The sequence below is a fragment of the Suricata suricatta genome, chromosome 1, assembly GCF_006229205.1.
Source record: "Suricata suricatta isolate VVHF042 chromosome 1, meerkat_22Aug2017_6uvM2_HiC, whole genome shotgun sequence".
Classification (NCBI taxonomy): domain Eukaryota; kingdom Metazoa; phylum Chordata; class Mammalia; order Carnivora; family Herpestidae; genus Suricata; species Suricata suricatta.
This window is the reverse complement of record NC_043700.1, coordinates 78590754-78609973: the sequence shown is the minus strand read 5'-3', so window position 1 is coordinate 78609973 and position 19220 is coordinate 78590754. Positions and strand designations below refer to the sequence as shown.

The following is a 19220-nucleotide window of genomic DNA, read 5'->3' as shown; positions in this document are numbered from 1 at the left end:
AAATTAAAAATATAGAATCCACAAAAGCAATTGAACTGATCAATGAAACCAAAAGTTGGTTTTTCGAAAAAATAAACAAAATTAATAAATCTCCAGCTAGGCTCCTCGGAAAGAAAACAGAAAACATCCAAATAAACAACATCATGAATGAAAATGGATCTATTACAACTGATTCCTCAGATACAAGCAATCATCAGAGATTACTATGAAAAATTATATGCCAACAAACTGGACAATCTAGAAGAAATGCAAAAATTCCTAAACACACATACCCTACCAAAATTCTAATGGAAAGAGATAGAAAATCTGAACAGACCCATAACCAGTGAAGAAATCAAATCAGATATCAAAAATCTCCCAATGAATAAAAGCCCAGGGCTGCATGGATTCCCAGGGGAATTCTACCAGACATTTAAAGCAGAGTTAACACAGATCCTTCTCAAGATATTCCAAAAAATAGAAATGGAAGGAAGACTTCCGGACTCATTCTATGAAGCACATATCACTTTGATTCCTAAGCCAGACAGAGACACAACCAAAAAAGAGAACTACAGGCCAATATCCTTAATGAATATGGATGCAAAAATACGCAAAAAGATACTAGCAAATTGAATTCAACAACATATAAAAAGAATTATCCATTATGATCAAGTGGGATTCATTCTTGGGTTACAGGGCTGGTTCAATATTCGCAAATCCATCAATGTGATACATCACATTAACAAAAGAAAAGGAAAAAAACCATATGATCCTGTCGATAGATACAGAAAAAGCATTTGACAAAATACAACATCCCTTCTTAATAAAAACCCTTGAGAAAGTCGGGATAGAAGGAACTTACTTAAACATAAAAGCCATTTATGGAAAGCCCACAGCTAATATCATCCTCAATGGGGAAACACTGAGAGCTTTCCCCCTGAAATCAGGGACACGACAGGGATGTCCACTCTCACCACTGTTGTTTAACATAGTGCTGGAAGTCCTAGCATCAGCAATCAGACAACAAAAGGAAATAAAAGGCATCAGAATTGGCAAAGAAGAAGTCAAACTTTCACTTTTTGCAGATGACATGATACTCTACATGGAAAACCCAATCAACTCTACCAGAAGCCTTCTAGAACTGATCCATGAATTCAGTAAAGTCGCCGTCTACAAAATCAATGTACAGAAATCGGTTGCATTCCTATACATCAAGAATGAAGCAGCGGAAAGAGAAATCAAGAAACGGATCCCATTCACAACTGCATGAAAAATCATAAAATACCTGGGAATAAACCTAACCAAAGATGTAAAAGACCTGTATGCTGAAAACTATAGAAGACTTATAAGGAAATTGAAGAAGACACAAAGAAATGGAAAAACATTCTGTGCTCATGGATTGGAAGAATAAACATTGTGAAAATGTCATTATTACCCAAAGCAATCTACACATTCAATGCAATCCCCATCAAAGTTGCACCAGTATTCTTCTCAAAGCTAGAACAAACTATCTTAATATTCATATGGAACTACAAAAAACCCTGAATAGCCAAAGTAATATTGAAAACCAAAACAGGAGGCATCACAATCCCAGGTTTTAGTCTATACTACAAAGCTGTCATCATCAAGACAGTATGGTGCTGGCACAGAAACAGACACATGGACCAATGGAATAGAATAGAGAGCCCAGAGTGGACCCACAAGTATATGGCCAATTAATCTTTGACAAAACAGGAAAGAGTATCCAATGGAAAAAAGCCTCTTCAACAGGTGGTGTTGGGAGAGCTGGACAGCAATGTGTAGAAGAATGAAACTAGACCACTTTCTTACACCATTCACAAAAATAAACTCAAAATGGATAAAGGACCTGAATGTGAGACAGGAAATCATCAAAACCCTAGAGGAAAAAGCAGGAAATAACCTCCTTGACCTTAATCACAGCAATTTCCTCCTCAACACATCCCCAAAGGCAAGGGAATCAAGAACAAAAATGAACTACTGGGACCTCATCAAGATAAAAAGTTTCTGCACTGCAAAGGAAACAATCAAAAAAACTAATAGGCAACCGACAGAATGGGAAAAGATAGTGACAAATGGCATATCAGATAAAGGACTAGTATCCAAAATCTACAAGGAACTCACTAAACTCCACACCCGAAAAACGAGTAATCCAGTGAAGAAATGGGCAGAAGACCTGAATAGACACTTCTCCAAAGAGGACATCCAGATGGCCTACAGGCACATGAAACGATGCTCAACCTCACTCATCATCACCTCACACCAGTCAGAGTGGCTAAAATGAACAAATCAAGAAACGATAGATGCTGGAGAAGATATAAAGAAATGGGCACCCTCCTACGCTGCTGGTGGGGATGTAAACTAGTACAGCTCCTCTGAAAAACAGTCTGGAGGCGCCTCAAAAAACTATCAATGGAACTCCCCTATGACCTAGCAATAGCACTGCTGGGTATCTACCCATGGGATACAGGAATGCTGATGCATAGGGGCACGTGTACCCCAGTGTTCATAGCAGCACTTTCAACAATAGCAAAATCATGGAAAGAGCCTAAATGTCCATGAACTGATGAATGGATCAAGAAGATGTGGTACACACACACACACACACACACACACAAAATGGAATACTACATGGCAATGAGAAAGAATGAAATATGGCCATTTGTAGCAAAATGCTAAGTGAAAGAAGTCAGGCAGGGAAGTCATGCTAAGTGAAAGAAGTCAGGCAGAGAAGGACAGATACCATGTTTTCACTCATAGGTCTAGCAGGAGAAACCTAATAGGGGACCATGGGAAGGGGAAAGGGGGGGGGAAAGAGTTGAGGAGAGAGACTGAGGCAAATGCTAGAGACTTTTGAATGCTGAGAACAAACTGAGGGCTGAGGAGGGAGGGGGAAGAGGAGTGATGGTCGCAGAGGGGGGCACTTTTGGAGAAGAGCACTGGGTGTTACATGGAAACCAACTTGATAATAAACTATTTCAAAAAAAAAAAAAATAGCCAGGTAAACAAAATGACTGAATCAGGTAATGTCCACATTCTCTGTCATTGGCCATCCCAGTGCTGGTGTGATGGACACATGAACAGAGTACCTCTGGTGTCAGGGATAGGGGTCATGCATGAGTGTAGAAGCATAAGCTCCCAATTACCAAAACTCATTATGCTACTACACAACTGAATGTCCAATCTGCCAACAACAGTAAAGATCAATGCTGAGTCTTCCATAAAACAAGCACCATCCCTTGAAAAGACCAACAAGCCACCTAATGGCAAATTGACTGCATTGGAATACTTTTACTCACAAAAGGGCAGCCATTAATCTTTATAAGAATAAAGATGACTTCTGGGTATTGGTTTGCCTTTGCTGCCTCAATGCCTTAGACTTCCCCTCTCTCAGAGGGTTGACTGAATGATCCACCAACATATGGGAGTGAGATCTAGCACTACCATGATGAGATACAGCATCTGATCAGACTAAAGGAACTATTTTAGTAGGTATAAGTATAGGTACACACTTACCTATACTTGGCTAAGGGCCATGAGAACCAATGGTCATATCACCTACTATACCACATCCTGAAGTTACTGTCTCATAAAGCAAGGGGACAGCCTGTTGAAGGCACAGCAGAAACATATTTCAATGTGATAAATTCTTAATATAGGGCTCTACCCTCCAGAATGCAGTGTATATTTCAAATCAACAAATATGAAATGATGCCAGATCCCCAAAAGGAATAATAAAGGAATAATACTTTTGCCTGGGGCCCAAGGGGTTCCTGCTTCTCATAACTCCCACTGTCGCACCAGGGAATGTAAACTTCCCATACCATCAGTTCTAGGTTCTAGGATTCAGAGTTCCTGTTTCCCAATAGCAGAATGCTTGCAGAAGGGTTTACAGCAAGAGTCCCATTGAACTATAAAATATGGCTGTCTATTTCAGGCAATATCTTTTAAAGAGCAGCAAAAAGGAAGTCATTATCTTTCAGGGATAATTGTCAGGAGGAAGTAGGACTGCTGTTATACAATAGGGGCAAGGAATCACATGATGGATACCAGGTGATCCTGCTATGTACCAGGTATGTCATGGTACTCTTTGCCCAATTTTAATGGTAAAGAGATACATGCATTGACTCTGTAGATCAAGGTCTCAAACCCCTCAGGGATGAGAGTCTGGACCATGCTACCAAGTATGGCACTGAGACCACAAGGTCTAGTTGAAAGTGAGGGTAATACAAGATAGATAAGAAAGGGAATAGAGAATGAGAATTAACTGCAAGACCAGCAATAGTGGAGGTTACAGGTCATTCCAGTAATTTTTCTCTTCTAAGTTTCAGCTACCAGAATCCTGGTGAAACTATTTTCAAAACTTTTGAGAAGAAATTGATCTGAGCTGTATAAGGAGTAGACTGTGGTGGATTCTGTGATGCACCACTCAGACTCTCCTTCAAGAATAAAGAATTCATTATTCCAGCCTCTGGGAGTGCTACCAGTAGACAATTATGAGTCATCAACTTCCTTCTTCAATTCAGCTAAAGAAAACCACCTCATCCAAAGTTATACCCACTTTCAGGGTAGCCTACATATAATGACTGATCAATACAATGGTTTAAAGTCCCAGTCCCCTAACCCCAACTTGGTACAGCTCTGAAAAGTCATTCCACCTTTGGAATACACTGGAGGGACAGTGGAGGCTTCTACTGAGACTGCGTTACTGCTCTAATTCACCCCTGCTCAGTCTTACTCCCTTCGCTTTCCTTCAGCAAGTGTTCATCCCAAGAATACTCGCCAGTAAACCTCCCGCATACTAATCTCCTTCAAGGCGCATGTTTCCTAATAAAGTCAATCTAATGGCAGACAAGACAGTTTGCAGCCACTGAGCTGCAACACCAGTTATTTCTTCTGGAAAATATTTGATTCCATTCCAAACTGGGTGTACTTCAATTCAATTTTGGCACTAAGCACCTGGAGTTAACATAGAACCCATAAGTGAAGGGCTCAGTCCTCTGCAAGACTGCCCTCACTTCCAATGCCAGATGCAAGTTCAGGGAGTCCCAAAGACACACACATTTCTGACCAACTGGATACAACCCCAAGGGCTCCCACAACCCTCTGGTTCGATAATTCACTAGTACAGAACTCAGGAAAGCACTATACTTACTGTTATAGTTTTATAATAAAGTATACGACTCAGACTCCTCCCAAACTTGTAAAGTTCAGTCAGAAACACTTATCATTTTATATTCTAAAATGTCATTGTGCTTCCTACTGTAAATTATATCCCTTTCAGTTCCAGAAAAGTTTGGCAAAAGAATGGACATTTTAGAAATTAATTTCAACTTGAAAAATAAAATCAAAAGGTCATGTTTCCATTTGTCTGCTTACATACTCCCAGGTTAAATAAATTGTCCTTCCCACTTTCAAATTAGGCATGATCATATCTTTTTGGAACACAAAAAATTTTTTATATGAGGTTCTATGTTTTATCTTTTAAACTTATTGACACCAATGGAAATGAGTATAAGAACTTCTATATCTTTCTTTTTATTTTAAAAGTTTATTTATTTATTTTGAGAGAGAGAGAGCACTTGAGCAGGGAAAAGGCAGAGAAAAAGGGAGAGAAAGAATTCCAAGCAGGTTCCATGGTGTCAGTGGAGAGCCCTACTTGGGGCTCAATCCCATGAACTGTGAGATCATGACTGAGCTAAGATCAAGAGTCCGATGCTTAGGTCATCTGGGTGGCTCAGTCAGTTAAGCGGCTGACTTCAGGGGCTCAGGTCATGACCTCACAGTTTGCGAGTGCCAATCCCATCCATGTCAAGCTCTGTGCTGACAGCTAGGAGCCTGGAGCCTGCTTCAGATTCTGTGTCTCCCTCTCTCTCTCTGTCCCTCCCCTGCTTGTGCTCTGTCTCTTTCTCTCTCTCTCTCAAAAATAAACGTTTAAAAATTATAATAAAAATATTTTAAATAAAAGGGACTCCAACACTTAACCAACTGAGCCACCCAGGTGCCCCTATACCTTTCTTGACTTGTGTTTTTAAATATTCTTGGTGAGATCATGTATGATACTTCTCTAGGAAATATCTTTCACATTCATTTATTCCTTCAATGATATTTTTGATTATACATTCAACATGCATTCAAAGGGCATACCTAATATACACCAGGTATTGGGCAGGCATTGTGGATGAAAAGACCTTGAACTTTCCATAGTTTGGAGACTGCTACAATCATAAGGTTCTAAGAATCCCCCTATAACTTCTTGTTTTCAAGAAATAAAGATTTAGCATTATAAATAACTTACAACTTATTATTCATTCAAAGACTTATATTGCAAACAAATGCTTTTTTCCCTGTCATTATCTAGGTTATGTCCTCCTAACATTATTTTATAATAAAAATTTCCATCTAACATGCTGAGCTTCTTTTGATATTATTTAGGATTGTGTTCACTCTTAAACTAAAAGCTTGACTGACAGTTGTTTAAACCACAGGAACCTATTTAGCTAATGCAACAGGAAGTCTGGGAGTAGGGGATCTAAAGACTCAACCGTGTTATCAGGCAAACTGACTCCTTCCATCTCCTGTGCCAGCATCCTCGGCAGGGCAGGAGTTTTCCTGTCTGTGATGCAAGATGGTAGCTGCACTTGCAGGCACCTGCCAGGAACCATCTCATCCTGAAAGGAAAAGGGAAAAAAAAACTTCTATTTCATTTACCCAAGCTACATCACATGGCCCACCTTAGCTTCAAGGGAGTCTAAAGAACATGAATCTTTAAGATTTTTCACCATCCTAGAAGAAGAAGAAGAAAGGAGGAAAAGATTACAAAAGAATTTGGTGTAGCCAATCTGTTACATCGGCTGCACTCTCTCAAAGCAGTTATTCTCAATAGATTCCATCCCTCCACAATTCCTTCTCACTTCAAATCAGAATCACTCTAGAGTGTCGTATTTCTCACATTGGTTGGAGTGAGAAAAGTTGAAAGGCATGTATTATTCTGAAGAGAGTGGAAAATTGAACTTCTTTTGAAATATAGTTTGAATACTTTATTTTTAATGTTGGAAGTTCAGAGAACTTCAACTCACCTCCCTGGGTTCTAAATTGTAAAGTACTCTTGTAAAAATAGAATATACTTTAATCAATCAAGACAAATGCACAATCACTTTAAAATTCAGGTCTCTTAACAGCTGGATTTGAGAACATGGATTGGCTGTGAGACCTAAGTGGGCATCCTACTAACACCGAGTCTGGCACTTAAGACCCGCTCCTGGAGAGCAGCAGATTCACAGAGTACGCTCTAAAGCCAGGCAGCCGTCTGCTAGATGGCACAACGCCAGGGGGCTCCAGCCACATACACCATAATGCAGTACATAACATGCAAAGTGTAGGCAAACGCCTTGTAAAGAGAGTGACAAGCTCAGAAGAAAACACTGCCTACTCTCTTTCAATTCTATCACATAGTCAGAAATGCAAGGAAAGTAACAATAATAAACAGGAGCCTGAGTGCACTTAGCTCCCGTTGCAGCCTATTTTCCTATCTCCTTCAACTAACCAGGTGGAGAGAGGGATAGAACCCTCCACACCGACCTCTTTGCCTAGAGCAGGGGGAGCAAACTATGACCTCTAGGCCAAATTCATCTAGATTTTTATTTTTGTAAAGTTGTATACTGGAAACAGCTATGTCTGGTCATTAACTTATTTTTCATGGCTGCTTTCATGCTACAATGACAGATTTGAGTAGTTGTGACAAAGGCCATATGAGCCGCAAAACTAAAAATATTTATTAGCCCTTCACCAAAAGTTTATCAATCTCTGCTCTAGAGCAGTTGACTTGGCAAGACTTTTTTTAATCATACCCACATTAAAAATATTATTTATTATAATGTGATTAACTTCACAAAATAATATATGTGTATTACAAATACAGATATATAGATAAAATTTGGAAGAAATGTTTCATGAGATAATATTTACCCCTTATTATATGTGATATACTCTGATATTTTCCCTTCTCTTATACATCATTTACTAAAAACTAGTTACAACCCACTAAACTGACTCTGCAACCCATTTATTAACCTATTAATGACCTGCAAACTACACCTTCCCTGAGGCAGACGTAAAGGAACAACAGTTTCTGTGCATAAGAAACACAGAAAAAATAGTTGTATTTGCTGTTTGTTATTTACTAACTTTCAACTAAAATATATTATTGTAGTAAGGAAAAAGACATATATTTAGATTTGTCTGTGCTCAATATTTATATAATACCTATGTTCCAAATATTTGCTATAGGTATAAACATCAGCAAAACAGACATGGAACATGGACTTTAATAGGGAAAACAGATCTGAAACAAATACAAAAACAACATCATTACCAACTGTGATATGAAGGAAAATTACTAAGTCCCATAAGTTTACAACATAAGAGGTAGATAAAAACATTTAGAAGGTGAGGCTCTGTCTAGTTAGAATGGTTTTACTAGGGAACTGAAACTGGAGCTGATAACTTTAAGAATGAGAAGTTAATTAGGCAAACACAGTGAGAGAGGAGGAGAGCAGGATCCAGAAAAGTCCACTTGAAAGTCAAGTTTAATAATTACAGTAGCTACATGGAGAGGAAAGAGAGTGAAGGAATGTGCTGGTCTGTGGCTGGTTGTGCAGTGGGTAGCACAGAGGGAAATACAAGAGCTATATCTTCATCTTCTGTAGTAGGAAGTCACCTGAAACAAAGTCTAAAGTTTAAAAATTATTATCTCATCATTGTCTAATTTCCTTTTTTGCTTTTTAATACTTTATAATAATTATTTCGGAATTTTAAAAATAGTGAAATTTAAAAATCAAGAAAGAGTAGAAGAATAGAAATATGGTAGAAAGAACAGAAGAAACAAGCTAAATAGCAGGTGATGGGGGGAAGCAGGGGCACAAAAGAACTGCTCCTTTTGTCGTAGTTTTGTGTATTTGTGTGTGATAAATAAAAAAACATAAAAGTGATATTCATATTCAATGTTGGCAGAGCCCTTGAAGTACCTCTGCACACTTCCATAATAAGTGTTTTAAAACTATTTAGATATCCCTCGGGAATCTCTGAGAATACTGGACAACGTGCTGGCACTGGCACAATAGATAACAAAACCCTAAGTGAGCTTATACGTAAATATTTTATTTGAGTTACTTGGATTATAGTTATGACACCATTACAAGGTATCATTATCCCATATGACAAATGGAAAACCAGTTTAAATAACTCAAAAGAACACTGCTAGTACAAAGAAGGTGTGTGTACAGCTCTAATTGTGTCAAAAAGACTTTTGCTTTCCCTTGAATATCAAAACCACAATGCTAGGAGTCAAAGCATTTTTTCAAGTTTCTAATATAAATTTCTTCTCCTGAAATTTAATCATGTTCAAGGTGAAATTGGAAAAGCTGTTCACCATATTTCTGCTTTGCTATTCATTCCACTAACCTACTTTTATTATTTATTGTCAATAATAAAATTTACTATAAATTCACAATATGTGAAAAGTTATCAGCAGCAAAAGAAAATATAAAGCTCCACAAAATCATGAAAAGTTATTTATGGGGAATGACAGACAACAAATTATAATTGCATACTGATAAATGCATAATGGTAATCTGTGTGAATAGCATATGTCTTGGAGTCAAATTCTATTTTGATAAACTAGTCATTTAAGTGTAAAGTTATGGAGAATGCCTATAGTACATTAGGACCCACAAATTTAACTAAAAAAGTGTTCTTAATAGTGTGAATAACCTACGATGAAGAATTTGGCAGAGGATGAAGACTTCATTCAGCATTTAAATAACTCCAGGTAAATCCAACACTATTTTTGCCTTTTGATCTTTAATGTAAAAATTCTGTAAAGGTGCTTATTTTTTATAAATAAAATTTGCCACAAAAACTATTCCTATTAGGTTACCTACTAAACAACAGTGACTCTAAACAGTGAATATAATTATTCCAAATGAATTATCTCCTTACTCTCTATATTCCATTTTCTACTGTAGTATGGAGTGATGGAAACAAACAAAAGGCAATTGAAAGGAATGGTTTCCTGGTAGGACCTCAGTGTTTCCAGGCAATTTTTTTAATCTATCTCTATAGTAACCCCTCCTTAGCCACAGATTTGTTCCAAGACCCCCAGTGGATACCTGAAACCATGGATAGTACCAAACCCTGTATATACTCTTTTTCCCTATACACACATACTTATAAGAGAGTTTAATTTATAAATTAGGCACAGTAAGAGATCAACAACAATAACAACAAAATAGAACAATTATAACAACATTTTGTAATAAAAGTTATGTGGATGTGGTCTTTCTCTCAAAACGCCTTACTGTACTGTACTCACCTTCTTGTGATGATGTGAGCTGATAAAATGCCTGCATGATAAGATAGATGAGGTGAATGCAGTAGACATTGTGGCAAATCACTAGGTACTAATGACCTCATGAGGAAGCTACAGCAGGAGGATCATCTGCTTCCAGACCTCAGCTGATCCTGGGTAACTGAAACCACAGAAAGTGAAACACAGATTGGTGGGGGGAGGAAGAAGTACTCCTGTACTTGGATCCTCTTGTTTTTCTCATGAATGCTAACAGAAAATTCCAAGTTATTCCTTGCCACACTCAAGTTCTCTCAATAGATTGTATCAGGCAGAATATAAACTGCAAGTAATTTAAGAAAAAGACATATTATTAGGGGGGAAAAAAGAGGTTTTATTAATGATCATGGAACTGAAGGAAGATGTGAACAGAAAACATCTCAGAAAGGTCAAGAATATAGCCAGCTCAAAATATCATTGCCATCAAATGCCTCAGCTTCAATCACCGCTTGCCCTTGTTATGATAGGAAAAGATGGGATTCAGTAGGCAGAGAGGGGAAGATTAGGAACTGAGGTTCCCGGGTGGGGAATAAACATATTTTGGAACAATGCCAGGAGTGTCTGACCACGGAAAACCCCCTCAGGTATAAGATTCCTCTTAAGAATGTAACAGACACTGTTATGCCCAAGTTTCAATATCATCCCCAAAAAACCAGAGACCACCAGGGAGACCAAGTCCTGCATGCAAAAGCAAAGGGCATTTATTATTACGGGCTTATAAGCTCGGGCTCACAGACTTCACCAGTGCAGTGGACCCATGCTGAGAGCCCCAAACAAAGGTGGGCAGGACTTTTTATGGGGTTTGAGAAGGGGGAGTTACAGGAAATTGTGACACAGGTAGTGACCCAATCACTATCGCCTATCATTATTGGCAGTAACTTTAACCATTCACATTGTTAACTTTTGGCGGGACCCAGTCACAACATTTAGAGTGTTAACCAATTACAGAGTGGACCCAGGACCCAGGACCCTCACATAGGGTGTAACTAGCCTTAAGCAATAAGTGATTATCTATAGCTTCTAACTCTAGGCCTGCCCTTAGGAATGTTAAGGGTGTTAGCTGGCCTTTCCTGATTGGGTGTTACAAGGATGGTCCCTCCTGCCTTGGGCAGTGTGTGTCCTTTTATTGTCTAATGATTCTGAGAAACCGACACCTAGGCCTCCAAAGTCAGAGGGGAAACTTGAAGCCTGTCATGGGGTCAGTCTGATTCAGACCTGTGTCCTTACAACACCACCTACTCCCCCACAGGTTTACTCCAGGAATTTGACAAAAGACATAACTAAAAATAAGTAGTGGACCATAAAACGTATGACCCATAAGTAATGATATGGCCACAGACCACCCCTCAATACAATGGAATCGAGCCAATCAGAAATGGACAATCCAAAACCTAGAGTTACCAAGCCAATAAGTGTAGGACCTGAGAAAGAACATGGGGGAAGGGAAGAGAGGGCTGACCAGAACCTTATAAAACAGACTCTTGCCTACTGTTGTGGCATTCACTTTCTAGTGCCCCCTCTCTGTAAAGAGAGCTTTCACACTGATGAGGGAACATAAGGCAAGCTGATGTACCAAAAACACCCCCACACCCAGGTGGGATTTGTGTGACATTCCTCAGGCACACCAGGCTGCTCGAAAACAAAGGAAAGGATGGAAAACAAATGGTTAAACTAATAGAGCCTCCATCCTTTAAAAATATCTTAGTAATATTACATGAAAAAGGTAATCTTATCAATAATCTATGCTCTATGAATTCCCTACTATCTTAATGATAATGTTTTGCTAGAGGGAAAAACAACCTTAGCTTGACAATAGGTAGGCCTCCAGTAATCTGTCAATCCTCTTTAGCATATAGAAATCCCTTTAAGGAACTTCCTCTTGACTTTACCTCCCAACTCCTCTGTATATAAGCAGTCACTCCTCACAACCCCAGGGCAGCTCTTTCTGTCCACAGGTCCTGTCCCTGTGCTTTCATAAAATCACTTTTTTGCACCAAAGACATCTTCAAGAATTCTTTCTTGGCTGATGGCCCTGAACCCCACCATCCTTACAAAACCCCATCAATATTATTCTTCCTTTCTTACCCTATACTCTAATTAATTTTTGCCTGTTGCTCATTTTGTGTTCACCTCCTCATTCTTTGAAGTAGGGAGACAATGAACCCTGGGGTGTTGAGGTAAAAAAAATCCTGCAACACTATGAGTCTTAATTCAGGTTTAACTTTGTTAGAGTAAAAAACTGGTTGGCCTACCTTTGGTCACATGGAGGGCTGGGAACAAAATCTAATGATTGAAGAAACCCACAAAATTCACATGAGTGCATGGGAATGAAGGGATGGGAATAGTTTCCGCAAAAGATGGATGGTTGCTCAGGAAAAAAAAAGTAACAAGTACTTGTCATAGAAATAGCAGGGAGATTAAGCATGAACTCTATCAACATAATACTTACCCAGTCAAAAAGACCCATATGGGTCTCTACCCAATCATTAATTTTTTTAATGTTTTATTTATTTTCGATACAGAGAGAGACAGAGCATGAGAGGGGGAGGGGCATAGAGAGAAGGAGATACAGAACCAGAAGCAGGCTCCAGGCTCTGAGCTGTTAGCACAGAGCCTGATGCGGGGCTCAAACCCACAAACGTGAGATCTGACCTGAGTCGAAGTCGGAGGCTTAGCCGACTGAGCCGCCCAGGCGCCCCTCTACCCAGTCATTAACTCTTCTTTTGTAAAATAGGCATTTCTTTCTTGTCCAAGCTGAATATCTCCTAATGTGCATAGAACTCATATTTGTCAGTCTTCCTTTGTCACATTTCTCTAGTATCTTCCAAAATCTCTCTCCTAGGAGAGATAAACATGTCAAAATCTCTCCCATCCTAAACATAATTCCTTATGCCCTGGTATCCCTTTGGCAAACTCTTTATTGTCTTTCTTATAGCCACACTTCCAGGAAGAGAAGCCTGCTGCACCCTTGACTTCCTAATGTTCCACTGCATTCTGCTTCAACTTACACTAATCCCACTCAAACCATACCCTCCAAGTCATAGATGACCTGATAACTGCCATATCTTATAGGAACATTTAGCCCCTGCTTTTGTGAGCAAGAATAGTATAGTGGTTTAAGAACATCAACTTTTTAGTCATTCTCAGGGTTCATAATCTTGTCTCTGCCAATTACCTAAGGCATATTATTTCATTTCTCTACTTTCATATCCATAATGCCTGGTTAATACAAATCCCTGTATCACAGTTTTATCTTGAAGAGCTAGAACATATAAAATAATTAAAGCACTGCCCAACATATGGTAAATGTATTATAAACATATAAGTGTTAGCTATTTATCATCATTATTTCATTGGAACTCTTTTTATGACATGTAATATTATTAAAAATATCCTTTTTGAAATCCTCAATCTTCGAGTCTCCTGTGATATCATTCTCTTAAAATTCTTGTCCTTCTCTGTCATCTTTCAAATTCCTCTTCCTTTGTCTGACTCTTAAGCGCTAATGTGCCCCCAGAGTTATTCTGAGTTCTCTTCTCTCTTCATTTGTCCGTCCTTGGGTAATTTTATTCACTCCCATAGTCCCAAGTACCAACTGTACTTTTATGACTACCAATTCTCTTCTCTTTTCTCCTTCTCCTTTTCTTTCTTATCCTCCTCCTCTACTTTCTCCTCTCCTCCTCTTCTCCCTCCTCTTCCTCCTCCTCCTCCTCCTTCTTCTCTCTATCATTTAATCCAACAAATATTCATTGAGAATTATATAATGTCAGGCATCATATCAGGCATCATCATGCCAGGCACTCTGCCCCAGATTCCTGCCAAAGCTCCTGATCCACATTGTCTATCTGACTTCTCTCTATGTGCTTCAAAGGCACCTTACATTCAAGATGTCCAGAACTAAACCTATTACTCCCTAATCCTCCAAACATATTCCTCATTCTGTATTCCCTGGCCCAGAGACAAGCATGATCATTCATCAGGGTGCCCAATCCAGAATCTAAGATCGCACCTGAGCTCCCTGGCATTATCCTCCTTGCTTCTAATTAGTTGCTAAATTCTACCTCTTAAAATATTTGTCTGTTGTACGGTGGTTGTATGCCTGTGATCCAGAGTCAGAACTCAGGAATACTACTTCCTAACTACACAACGTTAAACATAAGTTGCTTAATATCTCTAGGTCTCATTCTTTTACTCTATAAAATGGGGATGGAACCTACATCATAGAGATATGAAGAGTGTTAAATGGAACAATCCATGTACAGTACATAGCACTATACCCAGCACATAGAAAGTATTCAATAAATAAAAATCATCTTATTAACATCATCCCTATTAACATTGTTAGTTCAAAACTCGGTCCTTTCTTGGCTAACACCATAACTGGTCTGCAATAACATCCTAACTGATCTCCTTGTATCTTATCTTGTCCTTCACCAGCCCATTCTTCATATTGCTACCCAAAATCTGATCTAAAACAAATTAGCATAAAATAGAAATACATGAACTCTAAAGTGAACAGTTTATAGTCTCTTCATTTTGATGTATGGAGAACAAGTCTCCTAAATTGGATCTTCCTGGAAATTAGCAGGTAGACTTATTATAATCAACTTTCAGACAGAAATCACATTTCCAAAATATTAGCAAAGTTTCTTCCACAGCAAATACTATTATATCCATTAAGCTTGCCCTAACCAAAACACATACTTTAGCTCATTTGATATAAGACTCTAGTTCTTGGTTGTTTGTTGATTGTTCAAAACATAAAGGAAATTAATGTTTATAACTACCTTTAATACCAAAGGAAGTCCACCAATAAGAGTAGCTGAGTAGTACTGAATTTTTTTTTTTTTTTTACATTTATTTATTTTTGAGAGACAGAGGGAGGCAGAGCACAAGCAGGGGAGGGGCAGAGAGAAAGGGAGACACAGAATCTGAAGCAGGCTCCAGGCTCCAAGCTGTCAGCACAGAGCCCGATGAGCAAGGCTCGAACCCACAAACCATGAGATCATGACCTGAGCTGAAGTTGGACGCTTAACCAACTGAGCCACTCAGGTGTCCCAGAATTTTTGAGAAACAGTGTTAAAACTCTTAATTGTTTTTAAAAAATTGTTGTAAATAAATAAATGAATAAAACTTAATTTTCAACAACCTGAAGAACTTTGGGGATTGAAAGAGATGCAAGATGAAAAGATTTACTCAGAATTTATTAGTTTTATATAAGAATTTAACCATAAAAAGTCTGGGCAATGTTAAATCATATTGGTAAAATAGTTAATTATTTGATATATTATGGAAATCTTATTAAAGAGAAAAATTATACCACTGAATTTTCTAAAAGTGGGAGAGACCTTACAGCAAAAGTTGAGAGAATTCCTCTTAACCTGATAGGCTGGAACAGGCTAATATCATTTGTGTCCATTAATACTGATCTATCAGATATTAGCCTACCTCTTATTATCTATGATCAATAACATTTATCTTGTCTTGATTGGAATATAATAAACTCACCCCATCTATATCTAATTCTCCTTAAGAATGGTTTGGTTTGGTTTGGTTTGGTTTAACAAAGCAGAAGAATTAACCTAAAAGTATGCAGATAACTAGGAAAATTTAATTAATCTTTTTACCATGTTTTGGGAAAAATTGCATAAAATGACATTTTCTCTATTACTTATTTAATCATACATTTAGTCAAACACACACAAAATTAATATTATTCACTCTTTAAATAAGCAAGACAATGTTAGGTCTTGATTCTCAACTCAAAAGAGTCAGAGAAAAAAAATTCAGAACAACTTATTTCTCATTGTTGAAACAGCTCTGCTTTGAAAATATTCTATAGCATACCTAACCTTACAGAATAAGTAATATCTTCATTACTGCTTTCTTTAGGAATAATTTCAACTCTCATATGATCCCATCTTGAAGTATGTCATTAAGAAGTTATAAAAGGTAGATATTGGAAGAACAAGATTAGTTCCTTCACAGATGAAATCACAAAATCAATGAAGCAATGAATCTATTAGGAAAGAAACGTTAAAAGGCAGAGTTTCCATATCATCACACAACAAATCTTGGTCACAAATTAATGTCATTGGGTATATATGCATTTGAAGAGTTGGGAAGGGAAATTGTTCAGAGACTTTTTTTTTTTTTTTTTTTAGTGGCTAAAGAGTAGAAGTGATTCCAAAGAGAAAAGCATTTTTCAAAATCTTGATTACTCCAGTATACAAGAATATTATTTCAAAAAATTATTGGTAAATAATGCATTGGATTATTTCTAAAATATTTGGAGCCCAAATTTATACCTTCCTTAGTTCTGTCTAGAATAAACAAATGCACAAATCTAAATATATATTATGTTTACTTTTAGTACATATGAAAAAAACTGGTATTTAACTCAAATTTATTTAAACAGTGAACATGACTAATAACATATTTAACTTCTGGCTTAACAACAGCAGTTCCCATAGGTGATAATAGAGGGAAAATAGTAAACATAATGTGATGAAAGAAATATACATGAATCCATTCCAGTTTCCTCTATAAAAGTTGATGAAATTAACAATTCTCTACAAGGCCAACTAAAACTGCTGTTGAAGCTTTCTGAAAGCTTCATAAACCATTCTGAACATTTCAGTTTTGGTCTATCACTATTACATTCTTAAAGTCTTTAGGAATGGTCAACATTTTCATCTTATTTTAGAAAAGAAACTGCAAGACAACTCATTTTTCATTTGATGTATCAGGTCTATTTCAAATGTACACTCGATCTCTAGAGATAAATTCAATGGCATGTTCTCAAGAATAGCCTCTCAGTCAATCCTATCTTCAAACCAAAGATAGCTGTGTTGCCAATATGTTGTTGCTATGTTTTGATAAATGGCTGTGGTAACATATCCTTCCTGTTAAACAGGCTCTACTCACCACATCATCTAGCTCTTTTGTATCAGTCACCAACATTCATTTCTTAAATTAAACTTTGTTTCCTTCACATTCCATACAATATGTACTTGAGAATAAACATTCAATTTTTAATACTATCATTATCATCCCTACCTAACAATATTCTACAAGGGTAGTGTGGTACAGTAGAAATTAGATGACTTTGAAATAAAACAGAACTTGGTTAGAATCCCAAGATCACCCACTCAATATAGGCCCTTGAGAAAATGACCTTGAGTCTGTTTCATCATCCATAAAATAGAAAGAATAATAACTCATTTGCAAATTTATTGTAAAAAATCAATGTAGTACATATAGAAAGTACTTCTCCTCACCAAATATAAAGACTTACATTAGCAACAAGTTCTCATTCTCTCTTTTTCATCTCCATATTTCTGCACAGCAAGATAATGTTTTTATTATTATTGCTATTTAATAATGCTAAGAAGGCCTCCATGAATTATTTAATCTCATTCTTCACTCTTCATATTATCATTGATACATTTTCCACCTCTCTTGCTTCCAGCTCCTCTCTTGGAGTCAGCTCTAGAATTTCGATATAGAAGGGACGTGGAATAATCTGGTAAGAAGGAGACCTCAGGAAAATTGTCTTAAAGTTCAATTTGTACAGCAAGGACATTATTTTAGGTCCAGTGTAAGTAGAGGAATTTTTACATTGTTTTGCTTACAAACAAGGACCCTGTTTTCATATATGTTATATGTTTTAGGGGTAGTTTTTCAGGGTGTTGGTGTAGATACAGAAGATCTAGAAATCCCCTTCCACTCACTGTACCGTGCCATCATTTAGTACTTTTCAAAACTGCATTCTTAGATCATATTTATATCTATATACAGAATACTTCTTTTCTCATAACCTATTTCCTCTTCCATGTCCATGCCTATCCTAAGAGATATTCAAAGGTACAAACTATTCATTTCCTATCACATAATCTTTTAAAAATGTATATTTATTTTGAGAGAGAGAGTGCAAGCAGGGATCGGGCAGAGAAAGAGAGAGGAAGGGAATCCTAAGCTTTGCACTGACAGTGCAGAGCCCAACACAGGGCTCAATCTCTCAAACCCTGTGAGGTCATCACCTGAACCCAAAATCAAGTGTTGAATGCTTAACCAACTGAGCCACCCAGGCACCTCACCCCTTCCTAATTTTGGAAGTTAATGAACACATAAAGGTTAGCTATTATTAACTTTTATCTAAGTTAAAATGGTACCACCTTATATATGTGCAGTATTCATTCATATAGGCACTTAACCTATAAGCAACTGCCACATAATCAGGTCCTTCAGATATTTAGTAATTAAGTCCTACTGAGCAGTGCCCCAAATCCATTCTTTTTCCATTTTTTGATTTGTTATTTTTTTTCATTTATTCTACACATATTTATTGAGTACTATGTGCCACACACTGTGTGGGAAGCTGAGAATATAACAGTGAATGAAAACATATTATTGCCCCTTGTCTTGCTTTCGTACAGTGGAGGAGAACACCACTGTTCCAATAATCATAAACCAATAGAAAACATTAACTGTGAAAAACGGTACAAGGTGAGGAACATGATGCTGTAAGGCAGCCAATTTGCCAAAAATCAATTTGCAGAAAGTCAATTTGCCAAAAGTCAATTTTCCAAATGACTGATTCACTGAATTCCCTAACAGACAATTCACTGAAAGAGAGTTCGCCAAAAGCCAATTTCTAGAAAATCAATTTGATTAAAAGTAGTCTACCAAATCATCATTTCACCAAATGACCAATTTGCTGAATTATTGAGGATTTTTTTGAAGTCTTCATTTCACAGAAGTTTTAGTGCAATCCTTTTATGACAGTTCTTCAGTCCCAAATTTGACAGGCTATCTG

General features: G+C 37.4%; 1 long non-coding RNA gene across 1 annotated transcript in view; it reads right to left on the bottom strand.

The window, feature by feature from the left end:
* LOC115306502 overlaps nt 1–19220 on the bottom strand; it is a 57388-nt gene that overhangs the window by 11283 nt on the left and 26885 nt on the right. The window contains exons 3-4 of the long non-coding RNA XR_003915355.1: nt 10370–10526; nt 6543–6668 (exon numbers count right to left, since the gene is read on the bottom strand). This is a non-coding gene — a long non-coding RNA (uncharacterized LOC115306502). The remainder of the gene's footprint in view (nt 1–6542; nt 6669–10369; nt 10527–19220) is intronic.